Genomic DNA, 20000 nt, shown 5'->3' with positions numbered 1-20000 from the left:
TTCCATAACACCTCACACGAAAGAAAAGTATTTGACAAAAAGAACCTTTTGGTTCTTCCTTACAGTGAGAAATTAGTTGGTCTGCCTAATATTCTCAAACAATTCAACATCAACTTGGTTTTCAAAAATAACAATACTATAAAAAGTAAGCTCATTAGAAATTCACCTGAAGTAAATGAGGGTTGTGTTTACTCTATTCCATGCCTTAAATGTAACAAATTTTATATCGGCCAAACTGGTAAAGACTTAAAAACTAGGATAAATCAGCACAAATATAGTGTAAGGAGTGGGCAAAGTTCCAGTGTTTTTTTTATCCATGTAAGAGACCACAACCATCCTATTGACTGGGATAATTCTAATGTAATCATTTCTTGTAGATCTTTATTAAAAAGAAATGTTATCGAATCCAGTCACATTAAGCAAACCTTTGACCATAATATTAATCTAAGTTTAGGATTATATAAACTTGATGATTTTATTATTGATAAAATTAAAAAAAAAAATTCTCCAAGTGTTACTAGGCCGGGGTGACGTAACGTCATGTGACCAAACGTCCTTAAAAAGTAAACATACGTCTCAACCTGATTATGAAGCATCTTGTGTGTCCTTCCCATGTTCCTAGCTTGTCTACTACTTTATGTATATATATATCCACCTATGTCTCTGTAACTGTGTATTCCTTGATAATGTCTTAAATAGACGAAAACGTTCGGACTAAGCTTCTTATCTCCCAATGTTTTTTTCTGCAAATTGTTTTTACGTGTACCTTGTGAATTACTGCAAAATATATATATATACATATATATATATATATATATATATATATATATATATATATATATATATATATATATATATATATATATATATGCTGGTACATTGTGACAAGTTGATGAAGGTGGAAAAAGAAGTCACGGGTTTAGTTTCGAGTTCCTGAGTTTATTCCTGACCTGTTTCATTTACAGCTTTGTCACCACAAAGACAGTTCAAAAATAGTACAAAATAAAATCTTAAGAATAATGAATGTTCATACTAAGGGAACGTAAATGAAACATCTACACAAAGAAATAAAAATTCTTTCTATAAAGCATAACATCAGTTGGATAGGTTGGAGTGCCATATGCTGAGCAGTTTAATTAGACTATCGAAACAAATATGCGATTGTCGGATAGTTGTTCTAAGTAAAAGACTCGACAAAGTGACTGCGCTTACTTACTCTGCGGAATTGATGTCGGGATCCTGCAGCACAGGTTCCAAGCTGCTTCATTTGTAGATTTGCTGTAACGTAGATGGTAGTGTCTTAGCCTTGTCATTCACGGCCGAGGGTTAAAATCCGATAGCAGAGAGATTAATGGAATTATCGAAACAAATATTTATTTGACAGGTGATTCTTCTGAATAAAAAATTTGATTGGATACGCTGCAAGATTTAATATATATAGGCTTCACCACGGTCAATTTGTCATGCAGACTGGAGCATACCAACCGAATGTACGGATAACCCAATACCAGGGAAATTATGTAATACTATACCATTATCCTGCATAAGGAACATGACATCATTTTAAAAAGACCAGAGAAAGCATACATACATAAGGAAGAACCTTCCTAAACTTAAATCAAATGTTTACATCAACTCTCTCATCAAGTATATCACAAACAGCAACCCATGGAGTTCTGTCTCAAACAGTACTCCACGATACAGTCTCACACCTTTGATGCTCCCTCACCCTATGCGGTGAGGTGCAGGTCAGTCATACTACTCACATAGCGAGTCACCCGTTACGCTTCCAAAATAAATCTCCTAAAGATATCCAGGTAAGACTGAAAAAAAAATATATATAAATTTTAGAAATCTACCGCATATACTAATTACGAAGACTGAGGCATTGCAAGAAAGATAGAACAACAAGTTATATATTTACTGCTGTCGATATCAACAGAATGTGTATTTTAGATTGCCTTCACGTAAAGCATAACTCAACACTTAGGAAAAAAATCTGTCTAGAGCTTTTTTAAAGAGAATAGCTAGTATGAAACAAGCGAACTGACCCGGCCTCGTTGGTGTAAGATTCTTCTGAATGTCTCATCTGTCGCCTCCAAGTCTTCTCCCGATCCTTCACTGGAGCTCTTCTATTACCACAACCCCTTTTCTAATTCATTATTATGTGTGTGTTTGTGTGTATGTTTGTTTGTTTGTTTGTATTTATTTGTTTGTGTGTGTGTGTGTGTGTGTGTGTGTGTGTGTGTGTGTGTGTGTGTGTGTGTGTGTGTGTGTGTGTGTGTGTGTGTGTGTGTGTGTGTGTGTGTGTGTGTGTGTGTGTGTGTGCGTTTGTGTGTGCGCGCGTTTGTGTTTGTGTGTGTGTGTGTGTGTGAAGGTCAAACCGTAAAAAAATTGTATCGTATAATGTGTTCGACATAACGCTTGTGTCATGTGTAGTTTCAATGACGCCACACTTGAGTAATGTATAATATCCATGACGTCATTCGTGGGTCATGTCTAACATCTATGACGTCATAGGAGATGGTCCAAAGGCTACGACATAAGAACATAAGAACATAAGAATAAAGGAGACTGCCTACACTAGGCACATGAAGTTTTCCGATTGCGTAATCAGCGCTTTCATCCGTATCTAATGAATTGTTGATTGAACTTCACTCCACTAACCAAAATATTTCATAAAGTCCGTTGATATACATACTTTTTTCTAATTATTGCAAAAACGATCGGTCAAAAATATAAGGTTAATAGAGGCAATTACGACATATTAATTCAGAATAAGTTATAATTCTATATACATGTATTTTTATCCAGGTGCAGCAAATGAGAAAATAAAGTGAACACTTCAAGGTGCGTGTTCTACCCTCTAAACACAATAAGTAGGAAACAAAACGAAATAACAAATTCATAATATAAGTACTTGAGAAAAGTAAAGACAAAAAGTTAGACACCCGGGTCAGAGCTCATTTGAAAGTCCAGCACAGATATATAACCATAATCCAGAAAACTTCTTGTCGCGTCTAGTTATTATTAGTTTGCGGCGGTGAGTAGATGGCGAACTCAGCCCCTCGGGAGTCGTGAAGCGTCAGTTGGAGCCCTGCGTTGACGATAGATGGGGGCCGGCTGGAGAGGGAGGTCGACCGAGTGCAAAGTAAAGTATACGCTACTACTGTGATAGCCAGTTTTCGGTCATGGAAGAACTAGAGATGGTCTTTAGCACTGAAACTGTATGAAATGTGTATATTGGTCACAAGTAAAAGTAACTGAAGCAGTGGTATTTGGTTTAATCATAATGGGGGTCGTATGTATCTTTTAGGAACACAGAAAATAAATCGTGACTCGGATGTAATATATATATACGCAGTGGACAGGATGCAGGGATGACCCGTCATCCAGGAGGTGCCAAGATGAGAGGGAGGGAGGGGGGTGGAAGGGTATGGAATATATAGGAAATGGAATGGATGGGAATGGTTTCTATGCCTTTTTCTTTTTGGCGACCCCCCCCCCCGTGTAGGGGGAAAAAGCCTTTGGTATATGCATGTATGTATGTATGTATATATATATAAATATATATATATATACATATATATACATATATATACATATATATATATACATATGTATATATATATATATATATATATATATATATATATATGTATATATACATATATATATTTCCAACTATAAGCAGCTTTTTTGTTTTTAGGAAAATGCCTCACTCCTGCCAAAACAGTAACTTTTGCCCCGTGTGTTCTGACAGCCAGATCAAGCTAATAACAGGCGTTTCTATCCACCTGTGGAACATCGTTTTACTAATCGGATTAATACATAGAATGAACCTAGAGTCCTAGATTAATTGGATCAGTCCGTGTGATTTGCAAATAGAATTGTTTATTAAGAGTCGCAATTCGGGAAATAACAGAAGGCGTCAGCACAGAACTCAAGAGGTTGAAAAAAAAACTCTGTCCTGCAACCTGAGAAATTATGCAAACATGTGAAGACGAAGAAAGAACGAGTCTGGGTGCATTAGACGCATAATAAGCGCCACAGACTAATGCAAGATGAATTACGATGGAAAGGTAAGGACTAGTTCTAATACAAGAAAAGGAAGGTAGAGACGGTTTTGCTAAAATAACAGAATGCAAATCAATATATTGTTTTAGCGAAAGACCCAGACAATGAAGAGTAAACTTGTTCTATCAGTAGAAGTTAAAGAGAAAAATTACACGGTTTTGTACATAAAAAATCTAATGGGTTCCCTTGAACCCTAGCTACCAGGTGGAACTGATCGTAAATAATGGTTCAGCTGTGGCAGAAAAATTGATTGTAAAATAAAAAACGGTTGATAGTTATGATGGGAGGAAATGAAGGCAAAATGGAAATCAATACTGTGAAAAGGAATACATTATAAAGGAAAAATCCCTATAAGAGAAAGTACTATAATTATTATTTCAATAAAATCAGGTACTGATGTAGTGTCCGTTGAATATGAAGAAGTAAGGAGGAAGGATAAACGGAACTGAGCTCGAATGAGGTGAATAAACAAGGGAGGGGGAAGGACAGAAAAATATATGGTGAAAAAATTCCGAGAAAAAAAAAAGTGAACCAAACTCGTGTTGACAGAGTCCCTGTGGCTAACCTCTCCCATTACATGTCCTTTAGGCTGAGAACTCTCAAAAATAGAAATTTACTCCTTAAACATGGTGATGTACTTTTCAGAAGTATTTTTAATTACATTCACTTTTGGCCAAATTTGAACCAAAATAATCAACCAAGACCTCATGTTAACCAAAGCCACTCTCACGTCAGTAAAACTTCCTTGCTTTAGCCACAACAAAAACATAGACTCCGTGTCATTGCATGAGAATATGGGGGAAACTTAAAGAGAAACATATCACTCCGAAGCAATATAATTATTATAGAAAATAACCTCATGCAGCAAGTGAAATACAAGGGAAAAGGCATGAAAAATAACGACTTAATTCACTCTGAGGCATAAGGATATCGGAGCATTAAGATCATAATCATAAATGAGTTTCTAGAACATGATAAAACATGTCGATTGGATGCGCACATCGCATTCACATGAAACGGGGCAAAAAGTTGCTTGAGGTCAGATTTGGTTGTTGTATAATTTCACTGATGTCCAAATTATTAGAATTTTCGCATACAGCCAGCTTTGCAACTGGAAATTTTACTCATAGGCTGTCGGCACGTGGGAGGTGGTACATCATACACCACACACACGATGACAGATGTGGTGTGGTGAGACAGGGTTTTGACCTCACCCACTTAATCCATCTCGCTTTGGAATATCAACACTAAGATTTTTTTTTTGTATGTGTTTGCGTGTGAGTGTGTGTGTGTGCGTGTGTGTGTACGTGTGTGAGCGCGTGCGTGCGTGCATGTGCACGTAATTTGGATCATGGTGAATATAAACAAGGGGTAGCAAAGGGTTGTTTATCATTTTATTATTTTCATATAACAACTTCTTTAATAAGAATATATAAACATGATATTGGTACTTATTACCCCTGTGATGTTTCCTCCTGGGACTGTGCTGTTACTACCATATTGACACTTTTGTAGGTTCTATGCTGGTCTTTTTTGCTACGTTTGTGAATAATTTAGTGAATCTACCGCAAGGGAAAATTCCTTGTTAAAATATGAACTACTTATATAATCCTTTTTCTGATTTTATCATGATGTTTGTGTACTTTGAACTTTTGTCAGTCTGGTAGATCACCAAACTACTTCACTTGACCTGCTATAGAATTAGACGTCTTATGTACCATTATGTCATATTATGATATCTACTATGGTTGGACTCTGTGAAGAATAGTAGTGGAGTAAGTTTATGGAAGGGTGGCTTCTTGTCATGGTAATCAATATAATGTTGGAAGATGGATCCCTGGTTACAGTGGTTTTGAAGGCGTCTTCTTAAGGGAGTGGAGGTTCTGCCAATGTAAGTATTGGAGCCGTCACCGTGGCTCTCTTGGGAAGAAAATTCATAAATAACATTAGTAGAGGCCTTGATTGGGGTCTTAGGGGTGGTGTTATTCCTCATAACCAAGGATCTAGTTAGGATTGGTTTGCAGTAGATTCTCAAATGATGATAATGTCCCCAGGAACACTACGTTCTCACCGCCAGCAGGAAAAGCAATGTGTGTGTGTCTGTGTGTCTGTGTGTCTGTGTGTATAATATATATATATATGTATATATATATATTTATATATATATATATATATATATATATGTGTGTGTGTGTGTGTGTGTGTGTGTGTGTGTGTGTGTGTGTGTGTGTGTGTGTATATATATATATATATATATATACATATATATACATATATATATATGTCTAACGTATTATTTGTTCATTTAAGGGATTTTATTCATTACGTTAATTAGGGAGATACCATAGAAAATATTAGAAATAAGTCATATTTGACTAGAAATATAATAGAATCTAGTCTGATTAAGATACATTTGTCAACAACTTAAATTTAAGCCAAGGAATGTACAAATTTGATTTTTTTATTGTTAGAATATGGTGGCCCAAACGTCCGCTGCCTCGAACGGTATGGGTTAACCACGAGATATTCCCTCACAACCTTTTCCTGTTCCCATCCATTGCCTCTCACTTTGTATATATACTCATGTTTGTATCACCATTTTATGCATCCTGAGGATGTCTAAATAGACGGAAGCGCTCGGTCTTCATTTATATTTTTTCCTTGGTTTTTCTGCATATTTAGAATCACGAGTGCATATGATGTCTCATGCAAAATGGATACCAAGTGCTTCTTCCAAGATTTTACTGCTTACTGCCATGAACTTTTCCCCTTCGTCATGGAACTATGTTCAGCTCTCTCCAAGTTCTATATGATGAAACTTCGTCTGAGATTTCTTAAAAAGTGCTTGGAAGAGCAAGTGTCACTTAAGTCTCTTCTAAACAACCGATTATCAAGTCTGTGCACACGACAATTTGAAGTCTTCCAAATGATAATTCTTCTGAAATATATAATCACAAAAATTTAAGTCAGTGCCATATTCAAATTTTGGAGGTAAGAAAAAAACGTGAATTTGATCGTGCTATACCGGTGAAATGGAAGTCAAGAATGTTAGACCAGTGTTATGAAAAAATGAGGTTTGTGTGTAAAACCTTTAGTGTTAAAATTAACAAAAACTTGACAATTTAATCAAAGTAAGCAATTTGGCTAAACATGCCAACCCAAATTTTGTGATTAACTTGTCTGATAAACCCTTATGCGATTATGTTAGGTGTGCTTTGCTACACCTAAACAGGTGGACATTATTAATATAGCCAAAGCCTTTCGCAATTTGGAAAATTTTGGTGAAGTACCTAGTGATGATAATTAACATTATATATATATAAATATATATACATATATATATATATATATATATACATACATATATAGATGTGTGTGTGTGTGTGTGTGTGTGTGTGTGTGTGTGTGTGTGTGTGTGTGTGTGTGTGTGTGTGTGTGTGTGTGTGTGTGTGTGTGTGTGTGTGTGTGTGTGTGTGTGTGTGTGTGTGTGTGTGTGTGTGTGTGTGTGTGTGTGTGTGTGTGTGTGTGTGTGTGTGTGTGTGTGTGTGTGTGTGTGTGTGTGTGTGTGTGTGTGTGTGTGTGTGTGTGTGTGTGTGTGTGTGTGTACATACATATGTAACCATCTATCTATATATCCATTTATCTATCTATCCATATATCTCTCTATTTATATATCTCCCTGAAAATTCTGAGAAAACACAAGGCTTCTTGATGAACAATTTCATTCTCCTAGGACTCATAATCTGCAAATTATTAATAAGTGCAATATCCCTTTTCTCCAATTTTAACTAAAATAGAATTAATGTGAGTCAAATCCGAATAGATGGACATCACAGGAACCTACCTCTAACATTATAGTCTTTATGCTAAAAAATAAATGTTCTACATTTTAAAGAACCAATAAGCCTTATCTTAAAATATAAGGAGTAAAGATAGTCTTACAAAGCTATAATATACCCTATTTCTAGGATTACCATGCAGTATCATCAGACAATCTTTTGTATAGGCAAAAAATACATATATACAATCAGTAAAAAATAATCTTATTTTACAACACTTTGATTGTGATGGGGTGCGTGACCTAGGTTTTTATTCTTGATTCTGTGGACTTAAAATCCTATATTGTACAAAGACTTTTCTTACGTGCATAATTTCTTACCACAATTTGGTGTATAAAAGATCTTTCCTTGCTTGCGTATTCCGAGGTATGGACTTTTCTTCCTACTTTCGTCTCTCTCTCTCTCTTTTTTTTTTTTTTAAGATTCCATTCAGTTCTCTTGAAAAAGACAGGAAATGTTAGTATCATCTGAATTCGCTGTCCCTTAAATAGTTTTAGAGGCTTGACAAATCCTTGAGTTTTTGTCTTCGAGTGTTACTTTATTAGTTCTAAAAGTGGTATGAGGGGAACAAACGACTTTCCTGAGTGTCCCACTGAATGTAGAGATATTCTTGGAATGAAGCTAATCTATGTAGTGCAACACTAGTTTGGTTGTTTCCGTATTTATACAGTATTCAGGATCAAAACGTTTTGGACTCCCAGTCAGGAACTTATTATCTTTTACCCATGACTCTATATTCTTACATAAAAAATATACAATAATTTATGTCTATAATATAATTGAAAACAGAACTATAGAATATACACCTAGTATACGAATTATAAGTTTATTGCGTCACACTTTCTTTTGAAGGCAAGAGCGACAAAAAATGGTTTAGGGAGCTTGGTGACTTATGTCTTCCTTTCTTATGTCCAGAAAAACCCCAGGCGATGGAAAACAGTGAGTTACAATGTGCTACAATTATACCTTCTTTAACATGTGTAGTGTAGAGACAATCTATAATCTGTATGGAATGTTACACTTCCCCTCTTAAAGTCTGATACTACTAGAGTCGTTGTCTTTGTGCTTGTCATTGTTATTGTCTTTTTCCCTGAGGTAGTGTAATTCTCAATTATAGGCTTGCATCATTAAACTCCACCAAATCAGGCGATAGTTAAAATTGTTAGCTACAGCCTTAGTAAGGAACGTCAGTGGGTTGTATACTGTGTTTATGTGCAGTTCTACAAAGGAATGATTATAAGATTTAGAATGTTTGGTAGCCTTTATTACAGTCAAACATGATTTTTAGGGGAGTAATTGTATTGATATTTATTTATTTATTATTATTATAATTTTTTTTTTTTTTTTTTACAAATATAAACGTTTACGTGTAATATCCGTCTAGGTCCTGCAACAAAACAACTCTGAAGGTTACGTCACTTGCATCTTTGAACAATTCCAATGGTTTGAAATAATCTAGAGTTTGCAGAACAGATTAGTCCGTCAACGACATTTCTAAATGTTGAAAAGCATACAAATTTCTAGTCCTTGCGTAATAGATCCGTGGAGAATTCACCAAAAAATCGGAGAGATAACGACAAAACCTTTGTTAGTGCCCAGTAATTTCTCTGAGTTTAGAGATTTGTTTTCTTTTGGTGGGGGTGGGCGTTTCTTTTATTGTCTTTTTTTTTTAACTAAAGGATATTTTTCTGTTTTCAACCATGTAACTTGAGTAGGAGAATTGCACGTGAACAAACTGGCTATTCAACAGAATTATGGTGAAGTGTGTTCTATCAGCACTTCCAAGAAACTCGTAATTGAGCTGTTTTTTCCAAGAAGTAGTACAAACTACAACACCACATAAACAATTCTTACCTTACTTCATTCCTTCAATAGAATAGTTTACCATGCACTGGTAAGTAGCTGTAACGTTTTTAATCTAAATAGAATATTAAATCGAATAGTACTGTAGTCTCTTTGATGCAGCGTATTTTATGTTTTATCTTAGCATGTTGACCTTTGTGTTATAAATTGAGGAACCTATGTCTCTGAAGTCATCAATATGAGGTAGTATACATGTATTTGTTTCTGTTATTCTATTCATCCTTAAATAGTATACTAATCCACCAGATACTTTAGATTATAATTCAGTGCAGTGTCCTGCACCAAATTTGGTCATGTTATTCTCATGGCTGTTTATCTGATCAACCGATTGGCTCACATTATAAAAACAGGAAAAACAAGAAAAGATATATGATTTTACTTTATTTTCTTCTATAATATTTAAAAACTCTCAAATGCCATGAACAAAAGCTAACTCCGCGGCGAGAAATCCAACATGTTCTGAATAGACGGTTAAGCTGCAAGTAAAAAGGATAATTCTTCTTCCATATGTAGTCATTGTTTATGAACATATTTCCAAAGCATGATTTCAATATTCCCCTGTAAAATATTGAGGTTCCATGGGAATGTGAGTAAAAAGACGCAAACACCGTAAGTTTTTTACCTAATTTAGAGAGAGTCTGTTTAAAATGTAGTGACATAAAACCGGAAACTTTCTCACTTTGAATCTCTTCGGGATATCTAAACAGAGGGAAATATTTTGTGACATACTGGATGAATGAAGTTTACTTTTATATTCTGTAATGGTATAGCTTTACGAAAACTGGTGCTTATGTGCATCAAGGAAACTTGGTATTCATGCTCTTTCTTGGTCAGAGGAATTGATTAGATACAGTCAATGATAACTTTAGTAATATGCCCCTTCATTTTGAGGACAATTTTCAATTAATCACGGGGAATGATAAAAAGATGAGAAGCATACTGGAGGCGGGAAGCTGCATCCGAAACCGTTACATTTGCCTGTTGCATTTGAACTGCTGGAATAGGTAGCAGGCCCTGCTAGAAATCTGAAAGAATTGTTAGAGTCGAACCCACGATGAGGAATATACGGGAGCAGCACGATTATGATTGAACCACCAAGGCACGAGGAATATTTTTTTTTTAACAATTTGGTAAATGTGACAGGTCTTACAGTAATGATCTACGTTCCTGATTGCATTAGGACAATAAAACTTAATAGTAACATCATGTAGGTCTCTGTTACCTCTAGACGTCTTGCCAAGAAGCACTGTGGGTCATACAAAGAGTATGGTCTCTATAGATACATATAGCAACAATATTGTGCTTTGTATCTCAAAAAACGAATCAAATTTATGGGATGGGAGCCTCTTCAGCATTAGTACATCTGTATTTGTATAACAAAATCGATATTTACTCTCAGCTTCTTCCCTAATTTCACACAGGTAAAAAAAGAAAGGAATGTTCTTATTTTATTTTACGATATTACATTGAAATTTGGAAGAGTTTTACTATAGTTATTCCTGAGTGTATATTGAAACAGACTATTTAGCCTAAATGGGTCAGAGTCAATTAGAAAATGAGTAGGAATATAGGTTTCAGCCTGCAAAGTTTTTCATAAAACTAACCACGTAATAGCATACACAAGATAGATTTGTATCATTAAGGAAAGAATGTATTTCCTTCATAAGAGTGTTTGTGAGTTTTGGGTAGCACACTTCTCATTTAGTAAATCATTTGATAACAACAATTGGATATTGGATATATGCAAGGAATCTTTGTATGCAACATTGACTTCTCTTGGTGGGATGTTACCTGTGGTTACGAAATTTGTTCACTTTAAAAGCACCTCACGTAGAATACCCTCTTAATCTAGTATTACGGGACAGTACGTACAAACCCCTCTGTAGCATATTGTTCACGTTTGACAGTTTCAGAGGTTAAGCGAATTTACCATCATCCGAGTTGATCCATAAATGGCGATATGACAATCACCTTTATTCATCACACAATTTGATATATTTTGAAGTGCCGCTTCTGCACATTTGTACTTCATTAGAACAGGAGTTAAAGAAAACACTATTGTGTGTACTCACATATGGTCACAACAAATACTCATGAGCGCATGCACACGACACAGTTACAGAGTATGTTAATGGAACAAAAAGTAACAATACTGTATTTCTTGCATACATCAATATATCGTACAGTTTGTTTTTATCCAAATACATCCCTTATAAACAATGCCTTATCGAAGTAATACTGATTTATGAAAGACTTATGCAAATTCTATATTGTAGTATAGAATAACGTATTAGTATGAAAGTAAATGCAATATCATTTCAGCACACATACGTATGTATAAAAAATTGATTGCCATTCATAATTAACTCTCAGTATTTGATTACTTTTGCTTGATGTGACGCTACCAACCACATATACGTGGATTCAGCGTATTTAAAAGTCAAATGTAAGGTTGAGAACATGAAACACATAACTGAAAAAGCTTAGCAAAACGGTGTGTATATCTACGTTTTAAAGTTCGTATAAGTAACTGACTACACCTGTTACATAAATTTGTCAATTTGCAGATATAGTACACCATAGAACAAGCAACTCTCAAGTAGAACACATAGGAATTTATCAATACCTTTCACACTGGAACAGTATATGAACAATAAAAAAGGAACAAGAAAAATAAAAAAAACACTAGAGGGGTACATATATGTATTAAGTCATAAGAGATGAGATAGATTTGTCTGCGGAGCTGATACAGCAGCAATGAAAGCAACGCGGGTGTGCAAAATCCCTAGACACCAAAACCCCCTCTCCCACCCCCACCCCCGCGTGAGCTAGACTTAAGATCAATTGTGGTCACCAACTGACCTGAAAACAAGAGGAACAATGACAGGAAACTCAAAGCTATATATACAGTGTATACATACATATATATGTATATATATACATATATATATATGTATATATATACATATATATATATATATATATATATATATATATATATATATGTATGTATGCATATCGATACCTGAGTGGTCTAAGGCACTGACTTGGGAGGCTCTAGTCGCCAGAGGAGTAGGTTCGAATCCTCTGTGCAACGGTCATAAAGATTATCTGATTGATGTCGCTGTTCACCAGCGTATTACTCTGTCAAGTTGGCGAGAGTAGCAAGCAGCCTAATTCTCCACGAGGCCAGACGAAAGCGAGATGACAACAACATTGACCGGGGAGGAACGGGGTGAGCTGTGTGAATATATAAGTTGTCATTGTTCTATTTGTGTACACTCTGAAGAAGTCCTAGTTAGACGAAACTTTAGTAATAAAACTTCAATGGATTCTTGGCTTTTAAACTCACCACCCTACTCTCATTCTGTCTTCACACCTCAATATATACACATATACATAAATACATATATCAAAGGCTTTTTCCCCCTTACAAGGGAAGTAGAAAAAAAATAGAAGGATACAAGCTATTTCAAAAGGATAGGATAGGTAGCAGGGGGTAGGAGTAGCACTTTCCCTCAAAAACACAGCAAATTATATTATGAACAATGCGATTAAGAAAAAATAAATTATGGAATCTATTTGGGTGGGGATTATAGGCAAGAAGCAAGAATAAGAAATTTATTATAGGTGTCCTTTACAGAACTCCAAACCTAAACACTGAACAAAGTGAACCAATTAGAGAAATTTACAGGGCACCCCAGTACACACACACACACACACACACACACACACACACACACACACACACACACACACACACACACACACACACACACACACACACACACACACACACACACACACACACACACACACATACACACACACACACACACACACACACACACACACACACACACACACACACACACACACACACACACACACACACACACACACACACACACACACACACACACACACACACACACACACACACACACACACACACACACACACACACACACACACACACACACACACACACACACACATACACACGCACACACACACGCACATATATATATATATATATATACATAAATATATATATACATGTATATATATACATATATATATGTATATACATACAGATACATATACATATATATATATATATATATATATATATATACTGTATATATATATATATATATATATATATATATGTATATATATACACCAAGGACTACTATTAAACAGGACGTGCACACCCAGATTCCTGGCTCCGCTAGCGAAGGCCATTGCTTTCTTTGTAACCTAACATTTTATATTGGACAAGTATATAAAAACTAGAAACCTAACATTGTATATAGGACAAATATATCAACTATTGACTTATTCAATGCAGTATAAGTTAATATAAATTTTTATAGTGAAATAAGAAATTATTTTAGGGCACTGCTATTCTTTGAAATACCAATTTTAGCCGGACTTAACATGTATTATTGTATGAGGTTAGTGTACACTTTAAAGGAAACCAAGTTGCTGTTGTTTTACATTTTACAAAATAGATTATAGTTAAACCTTTGTGATTGCAAACAAACATTCACACAAATAAACAGACATAGAAGCAAAAGCTTACCAGACTGCAGCGATTGATCAGCGAGCCGGACCTTCTTTATAGAAGTCTGGAGAAGGACTGCATTCTTCTGCTGGTCTTTCTCTAGGTTGTGGAGTCCATTCATAAGAACATTTGCCAGACGACGGAACATCTTGGGACAGTCAATGTCAATCCTACTGAAGCTGGCCAGTGTCGAAAATATATCCATCAGTCTTTTCTGGCAGCAGGTACGGTGACGGGCTTCCTTGATGAAACACAGTCCACATCTGACAAGGTCAAAAGTGCACACATGTGGAGTTGTCAGGGAACCTCTGGACACTGTCTCGATAAAGTCCTTAACGTCACTGGTCACAAGAGGTTCCTCAGCGCTGAAGACCACATCGTCCGCGCACTTCGTTTCAAGCCACCCCGCCACATAGGCCGCACTGCAGTCTTCATTCGCAGTCAGTATCACATCTGTTGTGCACCTTTCAATAAAGGCTGCATCCTCTAGGTCAATTGCAGTCCCCAAGCAGGTATGTTCCTTCGACACAGGGTGGACATCGATGGACTTGAGGTTTACGGCAGCATAACTCGTGAGCCGCTGCTTGCATGCGAAGAACACATCCCCAGTGGCCATGAAAGAGTTTGCACCAGTTGATTGACGGTAGACTGAGAACTTCCCCTCAAGCCGGTTACTCTGGATCTCACGCAGCAGGATATAATGGAAGTCAGCGTTTCTGAATAAGTAGCGGCAAACGGCAGTCAGTCCCTGCATAGTCTGCACTAATTCATTCTTGGTGTCATGGGTGAAACACTTGATTCGATTTGCTCCATGTCCTGAAGAAGCCTCTTGGAAAATCAACAGGAAAGTCTGCAGGCTGGTTGACTGGGGATCCTGAACAGCTCGATATGTATCGTTCATGCGCTGATCTTGCCCCTTCACAGATACATTCACTAAATTCCACCAGTTGAGAATGATTTGGATGAACTTAGCAGTCCCATGACATCCTCAGAGATTCAATGAAGCGACAACCTTTTCATTGAAGACCTTCAAGACATGCTGCACATTTTGTAGTTGAAGTCGTGAGGGGTTGAAAGCAAACTTAATGAAGGGAGTAGTCTTCAGAATACTGCCTTTCTCTGACTCATACAGTTCCTTGACGTCAGCAAATGATGCTGTTGTTTTATTGTCAAGACTGATCTTCTGGCACTTCCCACTGATCCAGTTGTTGCGGATGCACTTCAGAAGATGCACTGTGTCAAAAAGGAGAAACTAGACACGATCATTGTCAAGAGGATGCTTAGCTGTGGCACGGCAATCACCCGGAAAATCAAACAGCTTACAGTACTGCTGGTTTATCTTGTGGTTGTCTGTGATAGACCCGATGACACGCCCACCTGCCCTCTCAACAGCAGCTGCCGCCTCCTTCACACGCTTAAGCTGGTATGCTGCTGTGAGCTTGTGGACGGGAGTCACAGAAATCATACTACTAGGTCCTCTGTGCAGCGACTTCATCATAATACATAGCATAGAAGTGGCCTTGCAGTCTGGCTTGTTCACTGCCATGTCACTCAGAACCACACCAGAAAAATGCAACAGTTGGCCGAATCTATATTTCATCTATCAAGAGAAATACATTCTTCTGCTGCAGTGTCTTCACTTTGGCAAATGTTTCCCTCATCACCTGATCCTTGTCAATAGATGAAGTGATGTATTGCAGCTTCCGTTTGTTTGGCAGCACCAAAATGTCTCTGAGCTGTTCATAACTACACTTGGGGTATGATTCAAGAGTCAAACAATAATCATTTATGGAAAACTCATAAATGAAAAATCTGTCAGAATCAACAACAAAGTTATTACGTGGTGGTAGCACATCAAGCCACTTCTGTCTTTCATAACGGTCTTTTGGCAGTCGAAACACTCAGCACCTGTTATCCTTGTTATAATTACCGTTGCAGTTCACAACACCACACTTATTAGGCATTTTGAATACAGAAAATCAGCAAGAAAGAACCTATGAAGAACCAAACAAACAAACAAAATCATCAAGAACCTATGTAAACAGACACTATCCACTTCTAAATGCAGCCACGCGCGAAAGACGCAGTGACACAACTTTACACCTCCACTGCTCGTAGCACACTGGACTGGCCTCCGCTAGCGGCGCCAGGAATCTGGATATGCACGTCCTGTGTATTAGTAATCCTTGACATATACATATATATATATATATATATATATATATATGTATATATATATATATATATATATATATATATATATATATATATATATATATATATATATATATATATATTGAGATCATAGGAGACTTTAACTACTGTAACTATAGAAACATTGACCGGAAATTTTTAGTAAGAGACCAGGAAGCAGGTTTTTTTTTTTTTTTTTTTTTTTTTTTTTTTTTTTTTTTTTTTTTTTACGTGGTACAAAATATTTTTCTAAAACAAATTATTATATGTCCTACAAGGGAAGGAAATAATTTGAACTTACTCCTAACTAATAATGAGGATCTAACAAGAAACGTACATTTGTGATAGTCCAGACTCTACCGATAATTAAGAATTGAATAGTACGAATACCATTCTAGTACCTGACTTTAGGAGAGCTAATTTTTTAAAAGGCTGAGAATTTTTTTTATAACAGTTGGTCACATATGAGGCCAGCCCAAATGACAATGACAGGGTCAGCTGTCTAGATGAATAGTATAGTGAGGTAAGGAGCGAGGTGAGCGTGATTAACGTTGTCAGGGGTCTAGAGCAAGCCTGGGGCAAGGAGAAAAGTTTACAACCCCCAGTTTAGATTACTTACATGCCTGACACCAATAGCAGTGACAGCGATCTAGAAGAAATGTACAGTAACCTAACTGCTATGATCTTGCTTGCGCAAAATAAATGTATTCCCATAAAGGCGGCAAAGAAAAAATATTAATACTCTCAGATGGATGACAAATAGACTGAACAATAAAATCGAAATGAAAAAAAGGCTTTACGTCAGAATAAAGAAAAAGGGGGGGGGGCAGACCTTAGATCTAAATACAAAGATATGACTAGAATGGTTAAAAAGAACGAAACGTAACAACGAAATCAAGGTTACCAGACAAGTGAGATCCAATCCAAAGGATTTCTACCACCTCGACAGAGCCAAATATAAATAAAGGATAGGCTCAATAAAAAACGACAAAAATGTCATGTTAGATTCTGAGGAAAAAATGAATGAGGCGTGTAACAAACTTTTTCTCACGGTATTTACAAAAGAGAGGTTAAATATGGTACCTGGCTTCGACTCAATCTTCGGACTTAAAGCTACAAAATACACGGGTCCAGACGAAATTATTTTGAAAGTACTCAAAGAGTGTAAACCTGAAACCTACGAGCAGTTAATGGAAATACTTAGTAAGTAAGTAGACACTGGATTTGTCCCTATTTCTTGGGGCCAGCCAAAAAACTTTCTTGTTTGCAAAAAGGGTTTTAAATCGTGTATTCACGACTACAGTTTGACGTCGGTTTTCGGTAAAATGCTATAATTGATAATAGCTAATAAAATCAGAGTTTACATCGAAAGACATAACTTGATTTGTGACTCACAGCTTGGGTTCACCAAAGGTAAGTCACGTGTAACTAATCTTCTATATTTCTACACCAACGTCTTCAATGCGTCAGATAACAATAATAGTTAGGATGTTATTTAACATGATTTTAGCAAAGCGTTCGACAAGAAACTACTAGATAAAGTCAAAACTAGAGATTTTTAGATAGAGTCAAAACTCATGGCATAGGAGGAAGAGTGTTTAAATGAATTAGACCATGGATCAGCGACATAAAACAGCGGGTAACCATAAATGGTGTAAAATCCAAATGGGGGAATGTTACTAGTGGAGTTCCCCAGGACTTTTGGGTTCCTTGCTGTTCATTTTGTATAAAAACGACTTGGACAATGTGGTTAGTAGTGATGTTAGTAAGTTTGCGGACGACGCTTAAATAGGACGCCTAATCAGGTCAGGAGAAGATGCCAGGATACTACAGTAAGATCTTACAAATTGTTCACATGCTGGGAGAAATGTCAAATGGATTTCAATATCTCAAATTGCAGTGTGTTAAACATATGTTTATGTAACCCAGAAAGCAGATATAGCTTAAATAACACCTTTTTTAACGAAAGTCGAGTGCGAGAAAGACTTGGGAATGCTAGTAAGTCTTGACCTTAAGTCCAGGAAACAGTGCTTTAGCATCAGAAATAGAACAAAAACAACATTAGGTTTCATTATTAGGACTGCTGCGAGTAAAAGTACAGAAGTAGTTTTCAAACTCTATCCGGCGTTAGTTAGACCCATGCTTGACTATGCGGTACAGTTTGGTCTCCGTCTAATAGAATAGATATAAATTCACTAGAATCAGTACAGAGGATTTTGACCAAAATTATATCTGGGCTCAGAAATTTACCTTACGAGGTCAGACTTAGGCACCTTAATTTACACTCTCTAGAAAAATGCAGAGAACGGGGTGATGTAGGCAAGGTCATCATATTAATATAACAGGACAGGACTCGCATTAATGGATCTAAATTGGACAATACTATATTCCAAAAGGAAATAGGCAAGAACTGATTTACAAATAGAGTAGTCACCGTATGGAATAAACTTAGTAACCATATAGTGAGCGCTGGAAATATTGGGTGCTTTAAGAGACTAAACAGCTTTATAGATGCGGGTGATAGTTGGTGATGGACATGGAAGTGCCTAGTGTAAGCCTTATTTTCTCTTGCAGTCTCTTTCTTAAGTCTCTTATGAACGTGGTTTGTGTGGGGCAATTTTTTAATGTAGAAATGATGCATGTAAATATTGAAATGGGCGTAAGCGGGGAACTTTTTGGAGAAATACTCGTGGAGGCAAGTTTTGTTGACGTTAAGGGATCTTTTTCAATATAATGGTTGAAAGTATTATGGCAGTGGTTGCTTTGGTGATATTAATGACAGAAATCCGATAATATAGTAGTGACCGCAATGTCATTTTTGATAACCAAATTTATAAACATGTGCTCTATGTGTGTATTATTATTTGATCTTTGTGGTTTAGGTAAGACAAAAGGACATACGTAAAAAATAAAAAAATAAATCAATCTATCATAGCATGAGACTGTAAATATAGAATTGTGGGATCGTTATTTTTTCTGTCTTCTTAACGCAATGTAATGGCATATCTTCTAAGAACGGTGACTTATGTTTTATATTTTTGTTCATATTAATAAAAGTTAATATTATTTGGATGAATAAAGTTGTCAGCCACTAATCAGAACATAAGATATTAGGTTTGTAGTATTGTAATTAAATACTTCGATAAACCATATTCAAATAGAAATCCAATTCTTTTCTAAATGGGTTTTTTGGAGTAAAATGTTTTTTCATAAACTTATTGAACTAAACTATGCTTAATATTTCGGCTGAATTACTTGTAATTCAAAAAATTCCACAGTAATATGACATTCTTCATGCACTCTCATAAGTTTGATCATTTTAATATAATTCATTTGGCCAAGTTTGTGAGACTAGCCCTTTGTCTTTAAAATGTCCTACGACATGACTGCATGCACTTCTCCAACTTAACTTTCTCCTAACAAGCATTCTGGTACAACTTTTTATATTCCTTCATTTG

At 36.1% G+C, this 20000-nt stretch overlaps 1 protein-coding gene across 1 annotated transcript in view; it reads left to right on the top strand.

Moving 5' to 3' along the window:
• The window catches only part of LOC143027710 (uncharacterized), a 622840-nt gene that overhangs the window by 101632 nt on the left and 501208 nt on the right, over positions 1 to 20000 (top strand). The gene's annotated exons all lie outside the window — the stretch shown is intronic.

Source organism: Oratosquilla oratoria, chromosome 8 (assembly GCF_046742065.1).
Source record: "Oratosquilla oratoria isolate Oo_2021 chromosome 8, ASM4674206v1, whole genome shotgun sequence".
NCBI lineage: Eukaryota > Metazoa > Arthropoda > Malacostraca > Stomatopoda > Squillidae > Oratosquilla > Oratosquilla oratoria.
Note: the sequence above shows the minus strand (reverse complement) of the source record. Positions and strands in the feature narration are given on the sequence as shown.